Genomic DNA, 14350 nt, shown 5'->3' on the forward strand with positions numbered 1-14350 from the left:
GGCCCATTTCGATCCTGGAGGTAGAGGAAACTGAAAAATTTGCACCAGATTTGTGAACAAAAGAAATATTGGCCATATATGATCGCATATCATCACAGTGAGGATGGAACCCAAAAAAAAATTAAAAAATGCCTACAACACCCGGTATTCCCAGGCGGTCACCCATCCAAGTACTAACCGGGCCCGACGTTGCTTAACTTCGGTGATCGGACGAGAACCGGTGTTTTCAACGTGGTATGGCCGTAGACATTTGTACGTACAAATTTAAGACTAATATAGGTTGTCTCTTCGTCGTTACATACACTACACACATACATATATTAGACACACACACATATATATATATATATATATATATATATATATATATATATATATATATATATATATATATATATATATATATATATATATATATATATATATATTAGAGACAGGGGAGAGCTCATCTTACGACAATACATCCCTTCAGTTTCAATCTGTAAGGAAGCAAGAGCTTATTTGATCGCCGATGTCACTGACATGTAGGTTGCCATATTTGTGCAGTCATTTGAATAGTAATACAATGGCGAGTTCCGTGTCAAATTTCATCAAGGTTGTCGTTTTCTTTCGTCAGTCAGCTTCATTAACGACAAATGATGTTATACTCGCAATTATTTCTGAGAAAATAAATCGTATTTCTCCCGATTTCATGCAGGTATATCTCGATGAAAGGTCGGTCAAGTTTGCATGGCAGGCTAGTAAGCACAGGGGCTCGCATCGTTGCTCACAATTAAACTGACAGTCATACATTTTATACTATATGTACGACTGATAGTTTCACTGTAAGCAATGATACGAGCCCCCTGTGGCTAGTAAGCAGCTACCCTATGCCGATACCGCATGGTGTCGGCGATTTCCAACGTTTTGATAAGCAAAACAAATATGTCCATACACCCCAATACAAATGTCCAAAGATCAAAAATCGCTATTTTGGGACTATTATGAATTCATTCAAGGACATTCTAAATTACATCATCGCCATACGTCAAGATTGTTAGCACATCAACACATTCAGAATTGGACTTCATTCAGAAAACCACTGGCATTCATTTGGAACACTACCCTTTTGGACTTGTCATAGAACATTTATGGACTATTTGTGATTTCATTCATAATGCTGAAAAGTATTTAAATTTTCACTTTGTATTCTTTATAAAAATAAATTAAGTCGGTTGATTTAGATTGGCTAAGATAGCATTAAGGTGTTTTTGTTTATATGAGCCAATATCACATTATTCTTTTCTTGGTTTAGATGGGCTAAGTTCACATTATGGTATATTGGTTTAGATGGGCTAAGTTCACATTAAGGTCTTTGGCTAAGTTTCCATTAAGATATTTGGTTTAGATTGGCTAAGTTTGCATTAAAGTGTATTGGCTTATATTGGCAAATTTCACATAGGAATTTGATTTAGATGGCCTAAGTTCACATTATAGTGTTCTGGCAAAAGACTGCTTGGTTTTGTTAGGCAATGAGAGTAGTCTTGCTCAATGGTACAATAAGGCAACCAGCTTGATAGAAATCTATCATGTTAACCATTGGACTGATGTACATTTTATCAGTGTAATTTAGAGTCTGTTTAAACCATTCAGAACACGCCATCTCTCTCCCTCCCTCTCTCTCTCATATATATATATATATATATATATATATATATATATATATATATATATATATATATATATATATATATATATATATACACATGAAAGAAATAGTATTTTCAATCTTTCTGATCTGTACTGATATTCTGGTTGAATTCTAAAAGTAAATTTAAATATATATAAGGAGTTTGCAAATTTTATAAAAGTCAGCTTGCCTAGCAAGTAGCAGGACAATATGATACAATGTAGAATTTAAGAAAATGTCATTATATGTATTGAAACGTTTGTTTCCTTTGTATCTGTTGATACCTAAAAACCATATCCCAATAATTAAAATTATCTAAGACTATATGTAAATAATACACGTATGTATGTACGTTTCTATGTATGTATGTATGTACACACACAAACGTATATATATATATATATATATATATATATATATATATATATATATATATATATATATATATATATATATCACAAATGACACACACATATCTTAAAACACCCTCAGGGACCCAGGATATATATGATCCGTTTATACGAGATAAACTTGGTATAATTCAGTATGGTATAATTATCGAGTAAGATCAGTAGAGTTTTTGCCCTTGTTTGCAATCGTTATAGGATAACGCGTTAAAAATGAAATTACACAGAAGTACAATGAATGTTAATAGCTGATAAAGTTATGCGAGCTTTGTTGCATACTCTCTCTCTCTCTCTCTCTCTCTCTCTCTCTCGTGTGTCAGTATGATAAAGCAAGAAGAAAAAGGAAGAACAGTAAAGAACATATATAAAAAGGTTTATTGAAACAGCGTCTCATCGTGGTGTGGGCACCACGATGCATAGGGATAAATAAAAAAGCGAGTATTCCATTACTTTTCACTTCATTTGATATGCATCCATGTGACACAGAACGCTCTCGGTGAGTACAGGGAATCAGATGTACGTCACTGTGCGGGACTAGGTATAAAACATTTCTTGTATTTTTAATTGTAAATTTTTCGGGCATTTAAGTAGAAATTAAATTATTTCAGTTCTAGTGAGAACAACATTTCGACTGTAAAACATAATTTGTTGTCTTGATGCGTTTTCAAGACTCTTGGGCTGATTAGTCACACATCTCTTCAACGTTTCCGATGTACAAATGTTTGTGTGCAGTATAATATTAGTAACTAAAGTGTATACTGATTCAAAGTTCTAATCCAAAAGAAGCAAAACTGGCCTCAGATACTCATATTTGTCACTCATCCATTTTCTGACCCAGATAAGGGGAGAATTCCACGTTGAAATTGACTTAAAATGCAGGTTCAGGACATTATTGTTGTTGTTATTATTATTATTATTATTCCTCTTTCTGTCCTATCATTTGGTTAAAATAAGCGACACCGGCCTATAAGCTAACTTTAAAAATAGGATCTTATCAGATTTGCAAAGGATATCTTCTTGCAACTTGGAGAAGTTAACGTTGTGGAAATACAGAAAGTGGAAGCATGGAATATCTATCTAAACTTACTGTAATCAAAACAGAATTTTATAACCCAATTTATTTTGCCAATGGCCCATATTTGAAGTATTCGCTACAGGATGCCAATTTTCCCACTGGCAGACTGAGGTCCTGTTGTACAAGAAATCAATCAATCAATAAATTAATTAAAAAAATTCTCACAATTCATACATTCCATATTTATCAATCAATTAGTTTATAAGAAATACCACAAATAAGTATGCAAAATGAAAGACACTGATGGCATATTTTGCAACTCTTCGCTAGAGACTACACCAGGAATATATGAGAAGAAACTTGAAGGAAGTATTTCGAGGTGAAAGGAGGCAGCTTGTTGTGGTAGTAAAAGTAGAGGAAACTGGATAAATTGAACCGAATTTGTTAATAAGAAATACTGGTCATCTATGATCGCATATTCCAGTAGTAAGGATCGAAACCAAGAGCAGAGAAGTGCGAAGCAACATTTGCTATATTCAGGTCCTATACTTGATTTTTTTAGGATCCGAATTATTGAAGAAAGTTAAGGAAAAAGAGAAAATGAAAGTCTAGAAATTGCTCTATTTATTATTTATATTGAAGAAAGTAAATTTAGTTACAATAAAAGAAAGAAAGAAAAACTTCAACTGTTTTTAGTTATAAAAGAAAAAAAAAATTAGAGTCTACAGCACCCGGTATTCCCAGGCGGTCACCCATCCAAGTACTAACCGGGCCCGACGTTGCTTAACTTCGGTGATCGGACGAGAACCGGTGCTTTCAACGTGGTATGGCCGTAGACACAAGTGTGTGTAAATTTAAGACTTATATTCGCTACTCTCTTCACCGTTTCCGATATACAGACGTTTACGTTTATGTGCCGTGTAAAATTAGTAATTAAAGTGTACTGATTAAAACTTATATAGATAAAACTGCCTTCATACATTATTCAGATTTGTCGTTCAGGCATTTTCGGACTCGGACATTAGTTGCTTAACCGCAGGTTTACACCTTCAAATGGACTTAAATAACAATGCATTTAAACGAAGAATCAGTTCATTTTTGTTGTTTTTGGGCATTATCATTATTATTATTATTATTTATCTTGTATCAACTGACTAATTCAATAGGTAAATAATCGACATCAGCCTATGAGCTACCTTTAAAGACGGACTCGAATCTGATTTGAAACGGATATCGTCTTGCAGCTCGGAAACGTTAAAGTTGTGGAAACACAGAAAGTGCAAGGAAGTGGAAGCAGGGAACATCCATCCAAGCTTACTGTAATCAAAACAGAGATTTATACACCAATTTATTTTGTCAATGACCCATATTCGAAGTATTCGCTAAGGGATGCTAAGTTTCACACTGATAGACTGGTGCCCTGCTAAAAAACAGGTAAATAAAATAATTAAAAATAATACATTCCAAATATATCTATCAATTAGTGAATAAGAAATACCACAGACAAGTATCCAAAATGAAAGACATCGATTGCATACGTTGCAATTATTCGCTACATGCTGAATCCGAAATATCAGAAGAAATTTGGAGGATCTGGACGGCATACGAGGCGGCCCATTTCGATCCTGGAGGTAGAGGAAACTGAAAAATTTGCACCAGATTTGTGAACAAAAGAAATATTGGCCATATATGATCGCATATCATCACAGTGAGGATGGAACCCAAAAAAAAATTAAAAAATGCCTACAACACCCGGTATTCCCAGGCGGTCACCCATCCAAGTACTAACCGGGCCCGACGTTGCTTAACTTCGGTGATCGGACGAGAACCGGTGTTTTCAACGTGGTATGGCCGTAGACATTTGTACGTACAAATTTAAGACTAATATAGGTTGTCTCTTCGTCGTTACATACACTACACACATACATATATTAGACACACACACAGATATATATATATATATATATATATATATATATATATATATATATATATATATATATATATATATATATATATATATATATATATATATTAGAGACAGGGGAGAGCTCATCTTACGACAATACATCCCTTCAGTTTCAATCTGTAAGGAAGCAAGAGCTTATTTGATCGCCGATGTCACTGACATGTAGGTTGCCATATTTGTGCAGTCATTTGAATAGTAATACAATGGCGAGTTCCGTGTCAAATTTCATCAAGGTTGTCGTTTTCTTTCGTCAGTCAGCTTCATTAACGACAAATGATGTTATACTCGCAATTATTTCTGAGAAAATAAATCGTATTTCTCCCGATTTCATGCAGGTATATCTCGATGAAAGGTCGGTCAAGTTTGCATGGCAGGCTAGTAAGCACAGGGGCTCGCATCGTTGCTCACAATTAAACTGACAGTCATACATTTTATACTATATGTACGACTGATAGTTTCACTGTAAGCAATGATACGAGCCCCCTGTGGCTAGTAAGCAGCTACCCTATGCCGATACCGCATGGTGTCGGCGATTTCCAACGTTTTGATAAGCAAAACAAATATGTCCATACACCCCAATACAAATGTCCAAAGATCAAAAATCGCTATTTTGGGACTATTATGAATTCATTCAAGGACATTCTAAATTACATCATCGCCATACGTCAAGATTGTTAGCACATCAACACATTCAGAATTGGACTTCATTCAGAAAACCACTGGCATTCATTTGGAACACTACCCTTTTGGACTTGTCATAGAACATTTATGGACTATTTGTGATTTCATTCATAATGCTGAAAAGTATTTAAATTTTCACTTTGTATTCTTTATAAAAATAAATTAAGTCGGTTGATTTAGATTGGCTAAGATAGCATTAAGGTGTTTTTGTTTATATGAGCCAATATCACATTATTCTTTTCTTGGTTTAGATGGGCTAAGTTCACATTATGGTATATTGGTTTAGATGGGCTAAGTTCACATTAAGGTCTTTGGCTAAGTTTCCATTAAGATATTTGGTTTAGATTGGCTAAGTTTGCATTAAAGTGTATTGGCTTATATTGGCAAATTTCACATAGGAATTTGATTTAGATGGCCTAAGTTCACATTATAGTGTTCTGGCAAAAGACTGCTTGGTTTTGTTAGGCAATGAGAGTAGTCTTGCTCAATGGTACAATAAGGCAACCAGCTTGATAGAAATCTATCATGTTAACCATTGGACTGATGTACATTTTATCAGTGTAATTTAGAGTCTGTTTAAACCATTCAGAACACGCCATCTCTCTCCCTCCCTCTCTCTCTCATATATATATATATATATATATATATATATATATATATATATATATATATATATATATATATATATATATACACATGAAAGAAATAGTATTTTCAATCTTTCTGATCTGTACTGATATTCTGGTTGAATTCTAAAAGTAAATTTAAATATATATAAGGAGTTTGCAAATTTTATAAAAGTCAGCTTGCCTAGCAAGTAGCAGGACAATATGATACAATGTAGAATTTAAGAAAATGTCATTATATGTATTGAAACGTTTGTTTCCTTTGTATCTGTTGATACCTAAAAACCATATCCCAATAATTAAAATTATCTAAGACTATATGTAAATAATACACGTATGTATGTACGTTTCTATGTATGTATGTATGTACACACACAAACGTATATATATATATATATATATATATATATATATATATATATATATATATATATATATATATATATATATATATCACAAATGACACACACATATCTTAAAACACCCTCAGGGACCCAGGATATATATGATCCGTTTATACGAGATAAACTTGGTATAATTCAGTATGGTATAATTATCGAGTAAGATCAGTAGAGTTTTTGCCCTTGTTTGCAATCGTTATAGGATAACGCGTTAAAAATGAAATTACACAGAAGTACAATGAATGTTAATAGCTGATAAAGTTATGCGAGCTTTGTTGCATACTCTCTCTCTCTCTCTCTCTCTCTCTCTCTCTCGTGTGTCAGTATGATAAAGCAAGAAGAAAAAGGAAGAACAGTAAAGAACATATATAAAAAGGTTTATTGAAACAGCGTCTCATCGTGGTGTGGGCACCACGATGCATAGGGATAAATAAAAAAGCGAGTATTCCATTACTTTTCACTTCATTTGATATGCATCCATGTGACACAGAACGCTCTCGGTGAGTACAGGGAATCAGATGTACGTCACTGTGCGGGACTAGGTATAAAACATTTCTTGTATTTTTAATTGTAAATTTTTCGGGCATTTAAGTAGAAATTAAATTATTTCAGTTCTAGTGAGAACAACATTTCGACTGTAAAACATAATTTGTTGTCTTGATGCGTTTTCAAGACTCTTGGGCTGATTAGTCACACATCTCTTCAACGTTTCCGATGTACAAATGTTTGTGTGCAGTATAATATTAGTAACTAAAGTGTATACTGATTCAAAGTTCTAATCCAAAAGAAGCAAAACTGGCCTCAGATACTCATATTTGTCACTCATCCATTTTCTGACCCAGATAAGGGGAGAATTCCACGTTGAAATTGACTTAAAATGCAGGTTCAGGACATTATTGTTGTTGTTATTATTATTATTATTATTCCTCTTTCTGTCCTATCATTTGGTTAAAATAAGCGACACCGGCCTATAAGCTAACTTTAAAAATAGGATCTTATCAGATTTGCAAAGGATATCTTCTTGCAACTTGGAGAAGTTAACGTTGTGGAAATACAGAAAGTGGAAGCATGGAATATCTATCTAAACTTACTGTAATCAAAACAGAATTTTATAACCCAATTTATTTTGCCAATGGCCCATATTTGAAGTATTCGCTACAGGATGCCAATTTTCCCACTGGCAGACTGAGGTCCTGTTGTACAAGAAATCAATCAATCAATAAATTAATTAAAAAAATTCTCACAATTCATACATTCCATATTTATCAATCAATTAGTTTATAAGAAATACCACAAATAAGTATGCAAAATGAAAGACACTGATGGCATATTTTGCAACTCTTCGCTAGAGACTACACCAGGAATATATGAGAAGAAACTTGAAGGAAGTATTTCGAGGTGAAAGGAGGCAGCTTGTTGTGGTAGTAAAAGTAGAGGAAACTGGATAAATTGAACCGAATTTGTTAATAAGAAATACTGGTCATCTATGATCGCATATTCCAGTAGTAAGGATCGAAACCAAGAGCAGAGAAGTGCGAAGCAACATTTGCTATATTCAGGTCCTATACTTGATTTTTTTAGGATCCGAATTATTGAAGAAAGTTAAGGAAAAAGAGAAAATGAAAGTCTAGAAATTGCTCTATTTATTATTTATATTGAAGAAAGTAAATTTAGTTACAATAAAAGAAAGAAAGAAAAACTTCAACTGTTTTTAGTTATAAAAGAAAAAAAAAAATTAGAGTCTACAGCACCCGGTATTCCCAGGCGGTCACCCATCCAAGTACTAACCGGGCCCGACGTTGCTTAACTTCGGTGATCGGACGAGAACCGGTGCTTTCAGCGTGGTATGGCCGTAGACACAAGTGTATGTAAATTTAAGACTTATATTCGCTTCTCTCTTCACCGTTTCCGATGTACAGACGTTTACGTTTATGTGCCGTGTAAAATTAGTAATTAAAGTGTACTGATTAAAACTTATATAGATAAAACTGCCTTCATACATTATTCAGATTTGTCGTTCAGGCATTTTCGGACTCGGACATTAGTTGCTTAACCGCAGGTTTACACCTTCAAATGGACTTAAATAACAATGCATTTAAACGAAGAATCAGTTCATTTTTGTTGTTTTTGGGCATTATCATTATTATTATTATTATTTATCTTGTATCAACTGACTAATTCAATAGGTAAATAATCGACATCAGCCTATGAGCTACCTTTAAAGACGGACTCGAATCTGATTTGAAACGGATATCGTCTTGCAGCTCGGAAACGTTAAAGTTGTGGAAACACAGAAAGTGCAAGGAAGTGGAAGCAGGGAACATCCATCCAAACTTACTGTAATCAAAACAGAGATTTATACACCAATTTATTTTGTCAATGACCCATATTCGAAGTATTCGCTAAGGGATGCTAAATTTCACACTTCAGCAGAGAGGGTGAACAGACCATAGAATTCCGACAAAACAAATAAAACAAACAAATAAATCATCTCGTAGAAAGGTCAAGATTTTATAAATGAACTTTTCCTTGAGATGTTTTATTTCTGTAATGGACGATTGTACTAATGAAACCCCAGTTCGAAATAGTAGCTGAAAAAATAAGGTACTCTACGTGTTTATTTATTTCTTGTTTATTTTTTTGACGACCAACGTTGGTAGGTACCCTCTCTGCTGCTCCTCTTCTGCTGATATTAATTAAATTATTATGTTATAATAAAATGATACATCCAGAATCTCATACTGCAAGAAGAGCTCGAGAACGATTAGAAGCAATAAAAAAATTTCTTCCTGTCAAAGACTCATTTAGAAAAAATTTACAAGCTCAGCAAGAAGCAAAAGTTGAGTATGAAGAAGACACTAAAAAACTGTTTAAACCCGTCACTGCAGCTACTGAGAAAGTTACAACTGTCATCAAAGAAGATCTTCTTCCGGTATCAGAAAAAATAGCAAGAAGAACTAAACAGGCAAAGAAGATTTTACGAGACCTTCCAACTGACATAGCTGCAGCTCAACCTCCACCTGTTGGTGAGGAAATACTTGAAGGTATTGGAGAACTTCTTACTGAAGTCGCCGATGTGAGAGAGAAACTTGCATCTAAATCCAAATCAGGTGGAGAGAGCTTAAAATTAATTGCAAGATTTAAAGAAGGAGTTGTTGAGGAAATTAGAAAAACTGAAAGAGAGAAATTACCTGAGATGATATCAAAAAATATATCTAATAAATCTAATTTTTTAAAACCCTTTTATGGAAAAACAAATGATGATGATTTCATTAAATGGATATATCGCGTATATTACAATAAAAAACAAGCTAGAGGTCAAGAATTTAAAAGATTTAATGAAGAAGTAAATAGACTTAGAGGGAGACGGGAACAACTAGGACAAGGAGAGTCCTCCCAGTATCAGCTTCCTCCACCTCTGCAACAAATAGAACAACAGCAATCTTCTTCGCCGCAGCAAAGGTTGAAGCCGGAACTTAAAAGGTCTAAAGAGCTACCTGGAAAATCAGCAGAGGAAAGATCACCCTTAAGACTATTTAAGAAAACAGCAGAAGAAGGAGCAACGGGAAGTGGTCTGGGAAATAATTTTGTTTGTCCTGATAATATCATTAATGATGTGTCACGGTTAGAAGTTCTCATAGGAGGAAAACGTGCCGGAAATAATTCACCAGAAATAACCAATGAAGCAGCTGATATTTGTCGGCGATTATTTCAAGGTGGTATCATGGATATCGGCGTTTACCGAGAACTTATTGATGAACTTGCTGATGACTAGTTGTTAGATAAATGGTAAATAAAATAAGATGATTGTGCATGATAATCATCGTAAACCCACACAGGTTGGTGCGGTAAACTCACGATTACCAATCTATAGTGTTATTTACGGAGATGGACTTGGTGATGTCATTCGGGGATTATTCACGAGGATAGCTCCAAAAGTAGCACCTGTTGCAAAACAATTATCGATGAAGGCTATTGATATTGTTCGTGATAAAGCTCCTGGTGCAATTGTCAATGTTGCTGGTAAGGCGTTCTCGGCGATCAAAGAAAGACTAGCACGATTATTGCGACCAAAACAACAACCACCGGTGAAACTGGCAAGTACTGAGGTGATGCCCGCAGACGTAAGTAAAATAATAAATCAGGCTGCAAATCAAAAACTAGCCGCGATATCTGAAGAAGCAGAAAAAAATATAACAGCAAATTTAATAGCAGGAAGCGGTCTTCGTCGACGATGATCATCATTTGGAAAAATGGTAACTATAATAAAAATGTTCAGGCGCGAATCAGACCCAGCATTTGATATGGAGGCACCTGTCCTTAAGTACGAGTCGGTACGTGATTATCAATTTTATTCTTATGACGCAAGGCTACCAAATCAGCGAGGGAGAATCGAATTACAGGTTCATGATACAAGTAGATATTTCTTGCCCGCTGAAGCGTTTATTGAAGTAGAAGGTAGACTTGTAACGGATGTTGTAGCTAATACGGCATATGCTGCTAATTTGCGTGTTGGTTTTGTCAACAACGGGATCATGGCATTATTTAGTGGCGCCACATACATGATTGATGGAAAAAATATTGAATCAATTCAGAATGATGTCGACGTTGCTACAACAATAATTGGTCTGGCGAGATATTCTGACGACTTTACAAGATCAGCTGGTCCAACAATGATGTTTGCCAAGGATATTACTGACAACGCTGATCATGTTCAGTATACTAAATTACTAACACCTCAAGTTACTGCATCTGATCCACAAACAGTTGACTTTGAACACGCAGCCAGACCAGCTGCTGCTTTTGATATTATAAAAAGTGTCAATGCGACTTACAACCTAGGATTTGCAACACGCCGATCAGCGCTGTCGGGAAATGATAGAAATTTTTCGTGTGCAATTCCATTATCTCACATCTTTGGATTTTGCAGAAATGTTAGAAAGGTCATCTTTGGAGCTAAACACACAATTGTGCTCGTAAGAAAAGGTGATGATAATGATGCAATCTGGCGAGGTGCTGGTGTTGCTGATGCTGGTAAAGTAAATATATCAAAACTTTCATTGTGGATGCCAGTAATGACTCCATCTATTACTGAGGAACAAAAATTACTATCTTTTATGGATCAAGGCGGTAAATCATTGCTATCATGGTTAACAGTAACCACAGATGCTGCTCAAAGCAATATTAATGGTTTATTTACATGGCATATAGCATCACAACAGGGTGTTTCTGCACCACGACATATTTTTATTGCACTACAAAATAATGCTAGGATAAATGATCAACAACGTTCACATATGATATTTGATAACCTTGGAGTTAATGAAGTTTCCTTACGGATAAATGGACATCAAGAACCAGCCGAGGATATACAACTAAATTTTGTTCAAAATCATGTAGCGCGCGCATATCATCGTTTAATGTCATTCATGGGACGTGATCAAAATATAGATACCGGTTTGCAAATATCACAACTAGATTTTACAGGTCTATATCCGATTTATTATTTTTCACTAGAACATCTTGATTTATCCAAACAATCTGTTGTTGATATACACTTTCGAGCTCATGTTACTGCCCCGCCAGGTGCTGGTGCCTTTTACAGAGCGATCGCGGTCATACTTAGCGACAAAGCCATGTTACTTGAAGGTGGTAGTGGTCGAATGAGAGTTGTTGATGCACCGGGGGAAAATATTTAATCGTGTTATTTAGAAAAATATATTTTATATAAAAATGTCGTATAGTCATGTTAATGTTACTCTGACCCCCGGTCAGGTAAAAAAGCTTCAATCAAAAACCGCCAACAAATGCGGAACTAAAATATCACTAAAACGAGATCATATTATTGGTGGTCCAAACAAATTATCGTTGACAAATAATCAGATTAAACATTTCAATAAAGCCCTAGAATCAAAAACTGGAGTTCAATTCCATCTCTCCCCGAGCGCCATCAAAGACATGGTTAAAACGGGTGGTATATTTCCACTACTTGCGGCCATTCCGGCATTAATAGCTGCGGCTGCTCCAGCCGTAGCAAAAGCGGCCGCGTTAGGTGCTGTTGGAACAGCCGCTGGAATGGCACTAAAGAAAGCAACAGGGCAAGGATACAAAAAAGGGGCGCGGCTTAAGATTGCCAGGATCTCGTTGGGGGAGAGGCCTAAGGCTTCCAGGATCACTTCGTTAGACGTTCTAGCATCAAATTTTGATTTACTTAATGCCGCTAAAAAATTAAAAATATCTGCCTTTAGAGGTGTTTTTATGCGAGATCAATTACCGAAACAACCAAACAAACTAGAAACAGGTATTATTAATCTCGATGAACGTTCTGGACCTGGTACTCATTGGGTATCATACGCGGTTGACCCGCGTGGAATTGTTTATTTTGATTCGTACGGGTTAGCTCCACCTGTTGAATTTATCAAGTATGTCGCACCACTCCACGCAACAACCAGAGGTTCCAAAGTTTGGTATTCAACGCTACCCACACAAACAATGACAGATCCGCCAATATGCGGCCGTGAAGTAATTAATGTACTCGACGCTATATCAAAATCATCCAGGCCGCCACATAAAGTCGTGCACGATTATACAAGCAACCGATATGTTGCGCGTAAGGCGTTTTAAACAGATCTTAGATCCGAAGGATCTTATATAATGGTTGACATTTACGGAAGATCTTCTTCACGCGTTAAGAAAAAGCTCGGCGACGTTGATCTGTCGAAGTATGTGACTAAGGATGACCTCGCTGATATCATGAACCTGGCTGGAGTTGACTCAGATGAAGTTGTTATTTTTCAGGATCGATACGGTAAACTAAAAACCAGCAATATCAAATGGAATGATATAGTCCGGCGAGTACTCGGTGCAATTACGGATAATATTCCCGTGTTTACTGACGGTGGTAGAATCAGAGATTCAAGTATGTCACTTAAAACCATCAGAGATGAAATTGCAAAAAGTGTTGCTAATCGCGTGAGAAACACCGGTGACACAATGATGGGTGAACTTAGCATGAACGGGAACAAAATAGTAGTTTTAAGAGATCCAACATCTGACGAAGACGCAGCAACAAAAAAATACGTCGACGTCAACTATGGCACCGTAGACGGTAAATTATCCACGTTACGGGCTGAGTATGACGTTCACGTGGGCGCTTTTGGAAGATTTCGAAGAAATTTTCAAAAAACCGATGAATCCATAGATAAATTCTTCGGTACTCCACGCGCCATTGACATGAAACTTTCTGATATCAAAACTGACCTAGACACGATCAAACGAACACAGCAAGACGTCGTAGCGGGAATTCCTGAGATTGTCAACAAAACAAATTTGATTAAAATTCCAGCTGCAATAACTCCCGGGCATATCACAAACATCGTATGCACGGTATCATCGGGATTTGCAACATGGTCGCAGCAAAATAATACTATCAAATATACCGCAACAGTCACTGGCGTGTACAGGTTGTCTGTGTTTAGTGCTGCAAAATTTGAAATATTTACAACGTTTCCATGGCGTCATTCCACCGACAGGTTTTCCGGGGTTGTATCTGTTGTATTAAATAGCGGAACCGAAGAAATAT

The 14350-nt window shown here is 35.7% G+C and overlaps 4 non-coding genes across 4 annotated transcripts; all 4 read right to left on the reverse strand.

Moving 5' to 3' along the window:
* Positions 1-129: 129 nt before the first annotated feature.
* Positions 130-248, reverse strand: LOC149788394 (5S ribosomal RNA). Its single transcript, XR_016424741.1, has one exon. It is a non-coding gene; the product is annotated as a 5S ribosomal RNA (ribosomal RNA).
* A 3562-nt stretch (positions 249-3810) lies between these two features.
* Positions 3811-3929, reverse strand: LOC149788395 (5S ribosomal RNA). Its single transcript, XR_016424608.1, has one exon. It is a non-coding gene; the product is annotated as a 5S ribosomal RNA (ribosomal RNA).
* A 902-nt stretch (positions 3930-4831) lies between these two features.
* Positions 4832-4950, reverse strand: LOC149788396 (5S ribosomal RNA). The gene has a single exon (XR_016424742.1). It is a non-coding gene; the product is annotated as a 5S ribosomal RNA (ribosomal RNA).
* Positions 4951-8507: 3557 nt separating this feature from the next.
* Positions 8508-8626, reverse strand: LOC149788397 (5S ribosomal RNA). Its single transcript, XR_016424723.1, has one exon. It is a non-coding gene; the product is annotated as a 5S ribosomal RNA (ribosomal RNA).
* Positions 8627-14350: the final 5724 nt, after the last annotated feature.

This window comes from Sinohyriopsis cumingii, chromosome 11 (assembly GCF_028554795.1).
Source record: "Sinohyriopsis cumingii isolate HCF-2022 chromosome 11, ASM2855479v2, whole genome shotgun sequence".
In the NCBI taxonomy this organism is placed as follows: Eukaryota; Metazoa; Mollusca; class Bivalvia; order Unionida; family Unionidae; genus Sinohyriopsis; species Sinohyriopsis cumingii.